Source organism: Lepus europaeus, chromosome 17 (assembly GCF_033115175.1).
Source record: "Lepus europaeus isolate LE1 chromosome 17, mLepTim1.pri, whole genome shotgun sequence".
Classification (NCBI taxonomy): domain Eukaryota; kingdom Metazoa; phylum Chordata; class Mammalia; order Lagomorpha; family Leporidae; genus Lepus; species Lepus europaeus.
In genome coordinates, this window is record NC_084843.1 from 51,025,420 (window position 1) to 51,041,367 (window position 15,948).

At 44.3% G+C, this 15,948-nt stretch overlaps 1 long non-coding RNA gene across 2 annotated transcripts in view; it reads left to right on the forward strand.

Moving 5' to 3' along the window:
* The window catches only part of LOC133776017 (uncharacterized), a 109,569-nt gene that overhangs the window by 12,672 nt on the left and 80,949 nt on the right, over positions 1-15,948 (forward strand). For both annotated transcript variants that reach the window (XR_009868330.1, XR_009868331.1), the window contains exon 2: positions 2,208-2,341. This is a non-coding gene — a long non-coding RNA (uncharacterized LOC133776017). The remainder of the gene's footprint in view (positions 1-2,207; positions 2,342-15,948) is intronic.

Genomic DNA, 15,948 nt, shown 5'->3' on the forward strand with positions numbered 1-15,948 from the left:
CCTGTGCACTAAGAAAGGACAGCAGGTAGAAGTTGAGAGTAGAATGGTTACTAGCAGCTGGAGACAGCAAAGGGCAGAAGGGTACAGGAAAGGTTGATTAATGTTACATAGTTGTAGATAGATGAGAATAAGAAGTTCTAGTGTTCTATTGCTCCATAGGGCGACTACGGATAGCCATAATATTTAATTTATTTTAATGGGAGAGAGACAGATAAAGAGATCCCATTCCATCCCATCTGGTTCACTCCTCAAAAGCCCACAATGATTGGACCTGGGCCAGGCTGAAGTTGGAAGCCAGGAACTCAATCCAAGAACCCAAACTGCTTGAGCCCTCACTGCTGCCTCCCAGGGTCTGCATTAGCAGGAAGCTGGAGTCAGGTGCCAGAGCCAGGACCAAACCCAGGCACTCTGACTTGGGATGTAGACATATTAGCTGGTGTCTTAACTGCTAGCCAAACCCCAGGTCTGGACGTGGTACCCTACACTTGCTCACTTCCATCGCTAGAATGAAGTCATTTGGCCATGTCTAACCACAAGCAAGACTAGGTAATGGGGGCTAGTTGCAGGTTGAGGCAGAAAAGGAGAATATGGGTGCCAGGGTCTGCCATAGCATACCTTTTGCATGTAGAAAAAATTCATGTCAAAGCCCCTTTTTACCAACCGGAGAGACTCAATGGTGTATTTAGAGTTAGCTCTGGAATCCTTTTCTCAGGCATGGCGGGTGCCCATCATTTTATAGAGGAGGACAAAGTGTTTCTAATAGAATGAAATTGCACTGAGTGGGTGTTTCACCAAGGGTTTTCAGATGATCGCAAATCTCTACTGGAGGAACCAGTGGGGGTGACATTTCTGGGACTGTCTCCTCATCAGGACCTTGGATTCAGGGCTCCCATGTATCTGCAAAGCGGATATGCACTGCTTTCTCACCTGATCAAGGGATGTTCTGGCCTCATCTTTACAAATAAGAATAATTCTGCATAAATTGCCTGCTTGCTGGAAAGACAGCAGGAATTCTTTAGCACAAAGGGTCCTGGCAACTCTACCTCAAATATGGGCCAATAGATGGTCCCAGCAAGTGCAGGGAGACTTTCATCTTTTGGAGAAACTAATACATAGAGCATCAGCTGAGTTTCCATTTCAGTGCAACTTAAGCCTGAATAATAAAGACAGCCCTGTTCTGTGAGCCTTGTATTACATAACCCTCTTGTGATTCAGGGCTGCTATTTATAGTTTTCCATTGTGTGGGGCTCTGGACTGGGTTACAGGGATGCAGCTTCCTTCTCTGGTGCCTCAGGAGGAGGTCAAAATGACCCTGCATTTGTACTGAACTACCTCGCTCAGATCTTTCAGAACTGCCTTTGTTTTTATTGTATAAATAGATTTTGGCTTCTACCTTAAACCTTAGCTTTTGTTCAGTCATTCACCTGTTTATTCATCTATTTAACAACTATTTTGTCAGTGCCTGGTAGGCACTGAGGATACAAAGCTGAATAAGATACTCCAGGGTTGGAGGTCTGGGGTAGAAAAATATTTATTCGTAGACCCCATTCCAGGCCAGTTAAGACTATGTTTAGGAAGTGAGTGCCAGGCATAGACAGGTGTTCAAATCTCACCCAGAGAACCCAGTGCACAACTAAGATTGAGAACCACTGTAATTTGTAGATCCAGAAGCCAGAGGAATATGTGAGATGTAACATGCAGAACTAGGGAGGAAGCGAACCAAATAAACAGTCTTAGTGTTGAAGAGCAGCGCAGAGAGAATTGGGATGATACTTAATAGAAAGAGAGATACAATGTTGGTTTCAGAACCAAGTGTGGTGGAATTGCAGCCTTTCTACTCTAGTTCTGTGTGATTCTTGAATTCACTAGACCTCTTTTAAACTTTGCTTCCTTTTCAAAAAATTGAATATAATAAGAATCTTACATCTAGAATGATTATGAGTATTTAAGCAAAGAGCCTGGTGCACCCACAAAACAATGAGGTTTTTTTTTTTTTTTTTTTGTCATTGTTTTATACTCAGGAGAGGAGATTGAGCACAAAAAGTGGTTGTGGATCCTAAGGGACCACTCTTTTACTCCCCACAATGAGGAAAAGACCTAGTAACTTATTTTTACCTTAAAACTAACACAAATATGTTGTTAACCAGAATACAAATTTGTATCAATTAATTATAAGGTAAAGATGAGACTTTGCCTGTTTCCCAAAGGTCCTTTCTGCGGAGGATGAGTCAAGGAGCACCCAGCTTCTGGGGTACCTTTCGTTCTTTTCTGCTGGTAAGAGTCCCCTGGCAATCAGTGGAGAGCACAGCTTTGAGCATCCCAGAAGACGTCACCAATCTGAGTGAGTCTAAGCAGCGGGTACGCTGTGGTTGGGGTCTTCAGACACCATTCTTTCCGAATGTGTAACCACTGTTGTCATTTGTTTTCATAGGATTGACTCTGCACACATAAGCAGATACATATGTTTAGTGTGTCTTTTTCTCACTTGCAACACATTGTTTTAAGCCTTGCTTTCTACCTCCACAATCTATCTTGACGATTATTCACATCAATCCATAAAGAGCCTATTTATGTTTTTATAGCTTCACAGTATTCTTTTATGTGGATGAACTATAATTTATTTAACTGATGTTCTGTTGATGGGTTTTTGGGCTGTTTTCAGCATTTTGCTGTTCTGAGCATTGCTGCAATGAATGTGTACAGATGGCGTTTTGCACATGTGAACATCTCTGTACCGTAAATTCCAGGAAGTAGAGTAACTGGGTCAAAGGGTACGTGTATTTACAATTGCCCTTCACAGAGGTTCTATTGTGTGGGGCTCTAGACCTCATTCTCACTTATACCAGCAATGTAGGAGAAAGCCTGTTTCCCCACACCCTCACCTACACAGCCTGATGAAGTTGTATTTCTGCCAGCGTGTAAGGTGCCATGTGATTGACCTCTTAAATCATTGTAATGTGCATCTCTCTGATTGTGAGTGATGGTAAGCCCCTTTTCATGTTTTTTTAATTATACATTTATTTAATAATTTCTTATTTGCTTTCATTATATTTGAAATGTAGACAAACACACACACACACACAGGGAGAGAGGGAAGAGAGAGAGAGAGAGAGAGAGAGAGAGACAGACGGAGAGAGATCTTCCATCCATTGGTTCACTTCCCAAATGTCTACAACAGCCAGGGCCAGGAACCAGGAACCAGGAGCCAGGAACTCCATCTGGATCTTCCACATAGGAGAAAGGGGCACAGGTACTTGAATCATCATCTGCTGCCTCCAAGGAAATATCTCATTTCCACTGGCAGAAAGCTGGATTGGAAGTAGAGCCAGGACTTGAACTAGGCACTCTAAACAGGTAACAGGCAGCATCCCAAGCAGCATCTTAACTGCTATACCAAATACATATCTCCACACCTTCAACATTTTTCTTAAGATTTATATATTTATTTGAAGGTCAGAGTTACACAGAGAGAGGGGGGGAGAGAAAGAGAGAGAGAGGGAGAGAGAGAGAGGGAGAGAGAGAGAGGGAGAGAGAGAGATTGTCCAACTGCTGATTCATTCCCCAGATGGCTGCAACTTAGTGCTGGACCAGTTCAAAGCCAGGAGCCAGGAGGTTCTTCTAAGTATCCCACTGGGTGGCAGGGGCCCAAGAACTTGGCCATCTTCTGCTGCTTTTTTCAGGCTATTAAGGGAGCTGGATCAGAAGTGGAGCAGCTGGGACAGGAGTTGGCACCCATACGGGATGCCAGCATTGCAGGTGGCAGCCTTACCAGCTATGCTACAATGCTGGCCCCCTTCCATATGTTTTTATACTCACTTGGGTTACCTTTGCCAGGAAAAATTGATTCATATCATTTGTCTATTTTCTGATTGAGTCCTTAGTTTGTTCCTTGTTAATTTTTAAGAAATCTTTATATATTTAGCAAAAATGAGCACTGTGTCTATTGTGAATATATTCTTTCCAGTTTTGTCCTTTGTCTTTTGACTTTGATTTTATGCAGAACTTTGTGGCTTTTGTGTTTTGTGTTCCATAAATAACAACATATTCTTCACTCTGAGGTTGTTAAATAATTCTTTCATGGTTTTTCAATATTGCTTGTAACATGCAACTGTTTTTTGCATTAAAGCTTTTGCACCCTTTGGAATTTGTCATGGTGTGACATGTGAGGTCTGGTCCAACTTTAGTTTTAAATGGCCATCCGGTCAGCCTAAACTCTTTAGTTAAATCATCTATCTTTCCTCCATTGATTTGAGGTACTATATATATATATATATAAACTATATATATATATGTATATAAACTATATATATATACATATATATATATATATATATATATATATTAACCTAACCTTTAACCTTCTGTCATATATTACATGTATTACATGTCCATGTGCCTTTGGGTCTATTTTTTTATTTTCTATTATTTTCCATTGATTTTAGTCATGTGTCAGTGTTACACATTTTAAAATCACTATATGTTATAATATGCTTTAATTTCTGGTTTGGAGAAACTTAGGTAATTTATTCTTTTTCTGAATTTTCTTGGTCACTTGTTTATTATTTTCCAATGAAACTTTGTGAAATTTTTTTTTTGAAAGGCAGAGAGAGAGAGAGGGAGAGAGATCATTGTCCATTGTTTCACTCACCAAATTGCATGCAACAGCTAGAGTTGGGCTAGACCAAAGTCAGGAGCCCAGAATTCCATCTGAGTCTCCCATGTGGGTGACAGGGGCCCAAGTTTTGGGCCATCACCTGCTGCCTCCCAGATTGCCCATTCCCAGGGAACTAGAAGAGAAGTAGAAGAATCGGGGCTCAAACCAGGCACTCTGATATGGGATATCAGCATCCCAAGAGACATCTCCACTGCTATGCCACACACCTGCTTTGAAGTTAACTGATTTAATTTCTCTTTAAAATTTGTATTTATTTATTTTGTTTATTTGAGGGAGGGAGAGAAAGAGAGAGAGAGAGGGAGAGAGAGAAGAGATAACATACAAGAGGGCATTCTCATTCACTGGTTCTCTCTCCAAATACCAGGGTTAGGCAGGGCTGAATGAAGCCTTGAGCCAGGAACTCAATCCAAGTCTTCCACGTGGGTGTTAGGGAATCAACAGTTGAGCCGTCACCATCACCTGCTACCTTCTCAGGATGCTCACTAACAGGAAACTGGAATTGGGAGCAGAGGGAGGGTTAAACCCAAGCTGTCTGACATGGGTTAGTGATGTCCCAACCAGTGGCTTAACTGTGAATTGAAGGTCTACCTTCTAATTGAGTGCTGAAAGTTAATATTTTCTTGGTACAGGGTTACATTTATGGCTAACACAGGGAGTCTGACAGTTTTATGTGTGTTACCTTTGCAGTGAGAGCCAGATAGAAGCCCCCGCCCCTTCCCTGAGCAGCTGGCTGAGCAAGGGAGGAGGAAGAGAGGTAATGAGAGTTGGGAGTTGAATCTCAGTGCTACTCCTCCCTGAAGAGTAGAGCAGAAAGCCTCTTCCTTCCATGGCAACACGAGGAGCACATGGGTAAAAGGTGCTCACCATGGCAGCGAACGCGGAAGGGCAGCTGGCGGGGAGTCCTCCTCAGGATGCGTTTCAACGACTCATAAAGGAATCAGAAAGTTCTTACCATTGTGGAAATGCAGGTCCCTCGGGTGTGTGGAGAGCGTTTTACCTGCTGAACAGGACAGTGAGATGTAGTTTAAAGAGACAGACTTTGGAGCCCCATAGAATTGAGTTGATTTCCAGACTCTCCCAGTTGTTTGGGGGCACTTCATTTCTCAATTTTCTCACTTCTTTCCCCTCTATAAATTCCTTGTAGAATGGGCGGGATTAGAATTGTTAAGTCAAGAGTCCAGCACAACGCCTGGGGCAGCACCTGCTACTGAGTAAAGGGATGAACATTTGGCACCACAGTCAGACTTTATTTCAGAGGGAGAGAGAAAGAGAGAAAGTGCTCCCATTTATGGATTTGCCCCCCAAATGCTAGCATTGGCTTGGGCTGCGAATCCGGGTCTCCAATGTGAGTGGCAGGAACCCAATTTCTTGGCCCATCCCCACTATCTCTCAGGGTCTGCGTTGGCAGGACGTTGGAGTCAGGGACTGAAAGTGGGAATTGAACTCAGGTACTCTGACATGATATGTGGGTGTCTTCGCTGCTAGGCTAAATGCCCACTGCAGTGTCTTTCCTTCTTTCTGAGCCTACATGAATCTCCTCCACATGAACCTGGTAGTTGATTTTTTTTTTTTTTTTTTGACAGGCAGAGTGGACAGTGAGAGAGAGAGACAGAGAGAAAGGTCTTCCTTTGCTGTTGGTTCACCCCACAATGGCCGCTGCGGCTGGCGCACCACGCTGATCTGAAGCCAGGAGCCAGGTGCTTCTCCTGGTCTCCCATGCAGTGCAGGGCCCAAACACTCGGGCCATCCTCCATTGCCTTCCCAGGCAATAGCAGAGAGCTGGCCTGGAAGAGGGGCAACCGGGACAGAATCCGGCGCCCAACCAGGACTAGAACCCGGCGCCGGCCTGGTAGTTGATATTTACATACATACTTATATGTATGATATTTACATACATACTTATGTAGACATCCACTGGCATATAGGGATTTATATTGATATGTATACACATAATACTTTACAGATAATTTGATGTCTTGCTCTTTTTTTATTATTTCATATCTCTTATCTGTCATGCCAGATTTCTGGTAAGCATAATTTTTCATTGCTGTATAATAATTGTACATTTTTCTTTTATAATTCAAAAATGGCCGGTGCTGCAGCTCACTAGGCTAATCCTCCGCCTGCCAGCTCTGGTACTCCGGGTTCTAGTCCCGGTTGGGGCGCCGGATTCTGTCCCAGTTGCTCTTCTTCCGGTCCAGCTCTCTGCTGTGGCCCGGGAAGGCAGTGGAGGATGGCCCAAATCCTTGGGCCCTGCACCTGCCTGGGAGACCAGGAGAAGCACCTGGTTCCTGCCTTCGGATTGACGCAGTGCTGGCCGTGGTGGCCATTTGGGGGATGAACCAACGGAAAAAGGAAGAACTTTCTCTCTGTCTCTCTCTTACTAACTCTGCCTGTCAAAAAAAAAAAAAAAAAATTCAAGAATGATGCAGATTTTTTTTCTCCAATAACCCTGGTTAGGGAGAAGAGATAAAGACTGAGTGGTTATTATTTATACATTTCCATTTGAATATTAAACAAGTGAAATAAATCATCAATAAATTCTGAAAGTTTAGATTTAGAGTGATGGAGGAGAGCCCATTTAGAGTCATTGTTTCCTGTCACTTTTTTAGGGGAAAATTGAATATTTTTCAGAGTTATTACCAAGTAACTTGCACAGCACTGTTTTTACGAGGAGTCCAACACAAGCCAAAAGGAGTTATGTCCCTCTGATCGTTTCCAGAACACATCATGTTTATCCTTTCTCCGGGGGCAAAGTTGAATATTTTCCACAAAGCAAAACAACCTGGAAATCTAGAGTGATTTAAGCCAAATGGTAAATAAGAAGCAAATAAAGTAAATGAAGAAATATTTGTGGGAGAATGAACTGGGTCACTTTATCATCTCAGTTAGATGACTTTTTGCTGTGTTTCTGGTGGTTGACCACAAGATGTCACTATGGCATCTTTAATCCTAATAGGGAGCTGTTGGGGGTGGGGAAAGACCAGGGAAATAAAGAAAATGTTACAGTTCTATGCAAAATGGAATAGTATATTTTTTTTCTGGCAAGCAGCCAGGCTAATAAAAAAATTTTTCTTTAAAACCAACACTATGAATTTAAAAGGCTTTCAAGAAACATCTGCACAGTGAAACTGTTAACTCCAAAAATGTCCACCATCATATTTATACTGCATGAATTAAAATAGAAAATAAAAACCCATTTGGGCCAATGTGCGAAATCTCCAAAGCAAAAGAAAAATACTTCTGAAATCAACCGGTGTTCAAAACAATGGCATTAAATATGGAGGATGTAGGAGCTGAAAACAACTAAAACTCAGCACAGTAAAACTCCAACAAAGCAGCTTCCAAAGACAAATAAATGTTAATTGACCAAATTTTCCTACACAGATTCAAATTTTAGGAGAAATAAACAAATCATTTTTGAAAACTGCAAGATCCTCTTGGGTCACTAGGACGAAAAGGTTTTCAGAGATGACCCTCAGAGTCAGCCACGCCCCCTCCACATGGCATGGCTGCAGGTCAGTAGAGGAGGGCTGGTGTCCTGGAGTGTGATCTGAGCAGCTGAATGTTCCAAGGTCAGTTTCTGATTGGACATATTTGTGGGGGACAGTGTTTTGATACATGTATACATGGTGTAATGACCACATCAAACACTTATCATTTCTTTGTGGCAAGAACATTCAAAATCCTCTCTTCTAGCTATTTTGAAATCCGTGTTATTGTCAACTGTAGTCATTCGACTGCACGATAAAACATTAGAGCTTATTCTTCCTGTGTGCCTATAACTTTGTGCTGATCTCTGCCCCTTTTCTCTTCTCCCCTCCCCAGTCTGTGCTAACCACCATCATCTTTCAACTTCTAAGAGTTCAGCTTTTTTAGATTCTATTGCTGACTGAGAGCATGTAGTATTTGTTTTTCTGTGCCTGGCTTATTTCACTTAAGATAATGCCTTCCAAGTTCATCCATAGTGTCACAAATGACAGGCTTTCATCAATTTTTATGGCAGAATAGTATCCCACTGTGAATATATACTGTATTTTCTTTATCCATTCATCCGTTGATGAACACTTAGATTGATTCCATTTCTCTGCTATTGTGAGTAATGCTACAATTAACACAAGAATATAGGTCTCTCTCTCTCTTTAAAGATTTATTTATTCCAAAAAAAAAGTTTTATTTATTTGAAAGGCAGAGTTACACAGAGAGAGGGGGAGACAGAGAGAAACCTTCCAACCACTGGTTCACTCCCCAAATGGCTGCAAAGGGCTGGGGCTGGGCCAGGCCAAAGCCAGGAGTCAGGAGCTTCTTCCAAGTTTCCTACATTCGGTGCAGGGGCTCAAGGACTTGGGTCATCTTCTGCTGCTTTTCCAGGTGCATTAGCAGGGAGCTGGGTCTGAAGTGGAGCAACCGGGACATAAACCGGTGTCCATAAGGGATGCTGGCATCACAGCTGGTGGCCTTACCTGCTATGCCACAACCCTGGCTCCAGCTATCTCTTTGACATATTGACTTCATTTATTTTGGATATATGCCCAGTAGTGGGATTGCTGAATCATATGGTAGTTCTATTTTTTTTAAAATATATTTATTTACATAAAAGGCTAGGAGATACTTTGAAAAAGCAGTCACATATACAGTGAATCACTGGATTTGAGTGACCATTTATTAGATGGTCTGCCTGGCTACCCATCTTGAAGTGAAAATCCACAATGTATCCTTCCATCCATTTGTCCTGGGTGTGGCTGGAATGCAATCTAACCCACCTCCTGAGTGCCTAGTGGCCTGACCAAAATCACTTCCTCAGGAGTCTATTCAGTCTCTAGATAACTAGACATGTAAAATTTGGAGCTGTCGTTGACTAAGTTTTCTATCTTGTAAACCAAGATGAATGGACAAATGAATCAGTCAGTCAATCGAGTAAAGTGAAATACATGGAGAGTTAAGCATAAAAGGGAGACTGAGGATCATTGAGAAGGAGATTTGATAGCATCCAGGTGTCTGGTTCCATTCCATCCTTGATGCCCAGAGTCATCCACTGTTAGGTTCCCAGAGAGGGACCTGCATCCTCATTGGAAAGAATCACTGTGGGGGCCGGCACTGTTGCGCAGCGGGTTAACGTCCTGGCCTGAAGCACCGGCATCCCATATGGGTGCTGGTTCTAGTCCCGGCTGCTCCTCTTCCCATCCAGCTCTCTGCTATGGCCTGGGAAAACAGTGGAAGATGGCCCCTGCACCCATGTGGGAGACCTGGAGGAAGCTCCTGGCTCCTGGCTTCGGATCGGTGCAGCTCTGGCCATTGCAACCATCTGGAGAGTGAACCAGCAGATGGAAGACTTCTCTTTCTATCTCTACCTCTCTCTAACTCTGTCTTTCAAATAAATACAATAAATCTTAAAAAAAAAAAAAAAAAAGAATCACTGTGTTGGGGCAGGTATGTAGCCTCATGGTTAATATACTCACTTCCTCCATCTGAGTACCTACTGAGTTCAATTCCCAACTCCAGCTCCTGATTCCAGCTTACTGATAATATAGACAGACCCTGCAAGACAAGAGTGATGGCCCAATTACTTGGGTGCCTGCCACCCACAGGGGAGGACTAGTTTGAATTCTTGAATCTCTGCTTTGGTTTGGCCCAATTCTGGTCATTGAAGGCATTTGGGGGAGTGAACCAGTGGATGTGAGCTGTCTGTCTGTGGGTCTCTCTTTCAAGTGAATAAAATAAATAAACATAAAAAATAACAATATAGATGCCTTTGTTTTGGCATCATAGTTTGAGCCACCAGCATGCCATATGGGCACCAGTTTGTGTCCTGGATGCTCCACTTCCAATCCAGCTCCCTGCTAATGGCCTGGCAAAAACAGCAGAAGATGATCCAAATGCTTAGACTCCTGCTACCTACATGAGAGACCTAGAAGAAGCTCCTGGTTCCTGGCTTTGGCCTGATCCTGCCCCAGCTGTTGTAGCCATCTGGGAAGTGAACCAGCAGATGGAAGATCTCTCTCTCTCTCTCTCTAACTCTGACTTTCAAATAAATAAATAAATCTTAAATTAAATAAAATAACATGAATTCTTAAAACAAAACAAAAAAGAAATCACTTTAACTAAACCACCCAGGTAGTTGCAATTAATTGCGACCAAGAGAGTCCTAACTTCTGTACAGACTTTTCAGGATCATTTGAAGCTTGTCACTGATGTTTTTCTCTTCTCTGTACCTCAGCCCTCCTCTGCTTTCCGGTTGTCCTTTTCCCCCGTCATTAACCAGACATTTAGGTTATGGAATTTATATATTTTTTTAATTAATTTATTTTTTTTTTATGACAGGCAGAGTGGATAGTGAGAGAGAGAGAGAGACAGAGAGAAAGGTCTTCCTTTTTGCCGTTGGTTCACCCTCCAATGGCCACTGCGGCCAGCGCATCTCGCTGATCCAAAGCCAGGAGCCAGGTGCTTTTCCTGGTCTGCCATGCGGGTGCAGGACCCAAGCACTTGGGCCATCCTCCACTGCCTTCCCGGGCCATAGCAGAGAGCTGGCCTGGAAGAAGGGCAACCGGGATAGAATCCGGTGCCCCAACAGGGACTAGAACCCGGTGTGCCTGTGCCGCAAGGTGGAGGATTAGCCTGTTAAGCCACGGCACTGGCTTGGAATGTTTTATTTGGTCTTTTGAACGAATTCTTCTGGCTTGTTGAGGGACAGTGGGGGTAATTCATGACATCCTCAAGGCATGCTTTGAAAGATGACTCAGAATCCATTGATCTTTGGAAGAACTGGATATGTAGATCAGGATTCTACAATAGGAGTTGTCAAAATTTGTCACTTAGAGCATTAATCCTGAAAGTTGAAGAAAAAAATTCATGATAAAAAGAAGTTTGGGGAAAAATGCAAAATATTTCTCCCTTAGAGACTCAGAGTTCACATGTGTGTACAAAAGGCTCAGAGAAATCCTATAGTAATAAAAGGAATGTAAATTTGTATAGCCTAGGGGCTGGTACTGTGGTGCAGCGGGTAAAGCTGCCTGCAGTGCCGGCATCCCATATGGGTGCCAGTTAGAGACCTGGCCGCTCCACTTATAATCCAGCTCTCTGCTATGGCCTGGGAAAGTAGTAGAAGACAGCCCAAGTCCTTGGGCCCCTGTACCCGCGTGGGAGACCCAGATGAAGCTCCTGGCTCTTGGATTCAGATGGGCTCAGCTCCAGCCATTATGGCCATTTGGGGAGTGAACCAGCAAATGAAAGACTTGACCCTCTCTCTATGCTTTTCAAATAAAATAAATAAATCTTTTAAAAAATGACATGCACTTTCCTGTGCTCAATAACTATGAGTTGAATAAATGTCCCCTTTACAAAATAAATTGTATAGCCTAGAATTTTCCATACTGACATAATAATAGATTTATTTTTTAATTTGGGGTTAATATTTTTGCAACAACTTAGAACATTACTTAAGATGTTTGTTTGACTCTGCTTTACAATCAAACTCAATATGAGGTTGGCCAACCTTGGGAATTTTGATACTAGAGTCCCTGGAAAAAAAAAAAAAAACAACTTAATCTCTTACCCTCTTATCTCATAGTCTTTAACTAGTGAGGTAATTAGGAAGCTGGGTAATGACCCAAACATCTAGTGCTTTGGAAAAGATTGCTTGTTGTCCCTTTTGCAACCCCTGCGTCTCCAGGAGTCCTGACTGTATACCTTTCCCAAAATATAATGTGAGAAAGAAGAGCGCATACGACTCAAGTGTGCAGGGACGAAGTGTCGCAGAGGATGTCACACATTGCTGGAAAGGCACCAGATCCACAAACATCGTTCCCATCTCAGAAACCCTCTCTTGCTCTCTTTCAGTCACCCTTGTGGCCCTGCTCCCACACATACCCACAATCTGGCTTCATGCCTTTTCTTCCCAACTACATGGGTGATTTTGGAGGACAGGAATGAACCCTGGGTATCTCTGTATTCCTTCCGTGTCTGGGATAGGACTTTGGGAAGGAGCACTGATTATGCCCATGAATAAGCCTGGACCACAGAAGGCGGACTCCTGTGCAGGTGAGAGAAGGGCCCTGGGGTCAGACTGCTCAGTTGGAACCTGCCTCCATGACTCATACCCATCTGACCGTGAGCAATTGCTTCATCTTTATGGACCTCAATGTACTGATTTATTGAAAAGAGAGAGTTTACTTTAGGAGATTGTTGTGGGGGTCAAGTGAAATATTGACAGAAGTCTCCGTGTAAAGTGCCAGGCACGTGGTCAATGGTCAGCATGTTGGTTTCTCAGATCTGGCATCCCTTATTCTTTGTGAGTCAGACAAGAATGTCAAGAATGACAGGGTCAAGCTAGTCTCACTTGCAGCTTTTGTAGAGGCACTTGTTGGGCTGGGCTCGTGACTCCTCCAGCCATGACCTTCTTCCTGTTTATGTTAAAGGAATGCAAGTCAAAGCACTGCTCTGGGTAACTGCTTGAAATGGAGCAGGGTGGTGGTCATGGTGGTGAATTTTTTTTTTAAAGATTTTTTTATTTACTTGAAAGTCAGAGTTACACCAAGAGAGAAGAAAAGGCAGAGAGAGAGAGAGAGAGAGAGAGAGATCTTCCATCTGCTGGTTCACTCCCCAATTGGCCGCAACGGCAGAAGCTGTGCCGATCCGAAGCCAGGAGCCAGGTGCTTCTTCCAGATCTCCCACATGGGTGCAGGGGCCCAAGGACTTGAGCCATCTTCTACTGCTTTCCCAAGACACAGCAGGGAGCTGGATGGGAAGTGGAGCAGCCGGGACTTGGACCAGGATCCATTATGGGATGCCAGCACTGCAGGTAGTGGCTTTACCTACTAACCCACAGTGTCAGCTTGGTGGTGAATCTTTTTTTTTTTTTTTTTTAATTTTTGACAGGCAGAGTGGACAGTGAGAGAGAGAGAGAGAGAGAGAGAGAGAAAGGTCTTCCTTTTGCCGTTGGTTCACCCTCCAATGGCCGCCGCGGTAGCGCGCTGCGGCCGGTGCACCGCGCTGATCCGATGGCAGGAGCCAGGTGCTTATCCTGGTCTCCCATGGGGTGCAGGGCCCAAGCACTTGGGCCATCCTCTACTGCACTCCCTGGCCACAGCAGAGAGCTGGCCTGGAAGAGGGGCAACCGGGACAGGATCGGTGCCCCGACCGGGACTAGAACCCGGTGTGCCGGCGCCGCATGGCGGAGGATTAGCCTAGTGAGCCGCGGCGCCGGCCTGGTGGTGAATCTTAATAAGGGAGCCACGGGGAGATTCTCCCTGCTCATGTGGAAACTACTGTTCTAAAGAGAATCCAGATTGGGCATTATACTGAGTGGTTAGGAAGCTCATATCCAATCCAGAGTGCCTGGATTCGATTCCTGGTTCCAACTCTTGATTCCAGCTCCCTTCTGGAAAGTGTCAGTCATGACCCAAGAGGTTGGGTCCCTGTCACTGGCCTGGGAGACCTAGATTGAGTTCCTGTCTCCTGGCTTTGGCCTAGACCCTCACCCTGATCATTGTGGGCATTTGGGAAGTGAACCAGTGGAGGGAGCTCTCTCTCTGTGTCTCACTGTCTCTGTCTCTACAAGTAGGTAAATTTTCAAAAAAATATTTAAAAAAACAACAAAGTGATAAATGATACACTTCAACACACACACATAGACACATACCAGCTGTCTGGGGGGAACTGAGAGCTAACAAATGTTTGCCAGTGCTTTGTTATTAGCATAATTCAGAACAAATTTTCAAACTGGGTATGCGGGATGCATCATGTGGTCAGCCCCCTGTGTCTTTGTCACTACAGTAAAGGGCCCCTCAAGGTGATCAGAAGCTAATCTGTGGACAGGTAAATGTCACCTTCATGGACGACAGACAGTGCGCTGATACACAGGTGCACAACCTCATGCCACAAGGTGATGCTTGCCGAATACCAAAAATTACGCAAGTCGCCGAAGCCCAGGGAGCCTGGGAGGAGCCGGAGGGAACAGCAGGAAAGGAGCTGGGCAGAGAGTGGTGGGCCTTGTAGGCAGTATGCTGTCAGCGGGTGAGAGCTTTGCATTGTCCCTTAAGTATGACTTTAGGAATCTGCAGTATGTTTGGGAAGCCTGTGGTTTGTCCTGAAGATGTCCTGATGGGGGCTTTGACCAGAAGTCACTGATGTCCCCGCCCTGGTTTAGCCTTTAAGTCGCTCTGTAACCCCAGGTTATTTCTGGAAGCTCGCTCCTTTTCCACGTCCTTCATTCAGGCTAGAGTAACTACATGTTACAAGCTTAATGCCCTTCAAACGGGAAACCAAAGCTCGCAACCCCTCCCTGAACAGGGCCACCGCAATGTCGCTCAGGGCCACTAGAGGGAGGCAGCAGAGGCAGAGTAGAAACGCTAAGACTGAAAGCACGCTGTTTAAAAAAAAAAAAAAAAAATCCTCGCTAGATCTGCTTCTAATTATATGTGGGGCTAGACTCTTTAACCACACACTTTCCTAGCCAATCCGAGACAGCCTAGGCTCCATTTTTAGTCTCTGAGCAGTCCAGCCACCAGCCACCAGCTTGCGCTTCAGACCAGAGAAGTGGAACAAGGAATCACTGATAGTGTCCCGCCCCTCCCTGCCATCAGGAGCCCACGGCCAGGACACACGGCCTGGGCCGACTCTCCCCGAGAGCTGCGAAGAGCCAGGGCGCGCCCCAAATACCTCTTTCAGTTCTTCCAAGAGTAATCTTACTTCAGGGATGGGGTCAGACGTGTTGGAGGCTCCAGATGGCCTTTCTGCCATGTCAAAGTGGAAACAAAATAATTTGGAGTTCATGTAAAGACACCCTCAATTTTAGGGTTCCAAAGGCCCTTTTAAGAAAAGTCACGAGGGGAGGTAAATTGTGGAGGCATTTTTAGCACACGTAAGGGTATAATATTAACAGAATTCTCTGCTTAATTCTTATTATACCTTCTGATGCCTTAATCCTGAAGCCAACAAAGGTGGAGTATCTAGAAAAAGATTCGCTCATGCATTTATTTAGTAAAAGTTTTGGCCTTTGTAATTTTTCCAACATTTATTTTTATTTTTACTTTATTTGAAAGGAATCTTCCATTGGTTCACTCCTCAAATGCCTGCAATAGCTAGGACTGGGCTAGGCTGAAGCCAGAGGCCCAGAGCTGCATCCCAGTTTCCCACATGGGTGGACAGGACACAAGCACTTGAGCTCCTAGGAGGCATTAGCAGGGAGCTGGATTGGAAGTGAAGGAGCCAGGACTTGAATCCAGGCACTCTGATGTGGGATGGGGCTATCAGAAGGCTGTCTTAACCACAGTGCC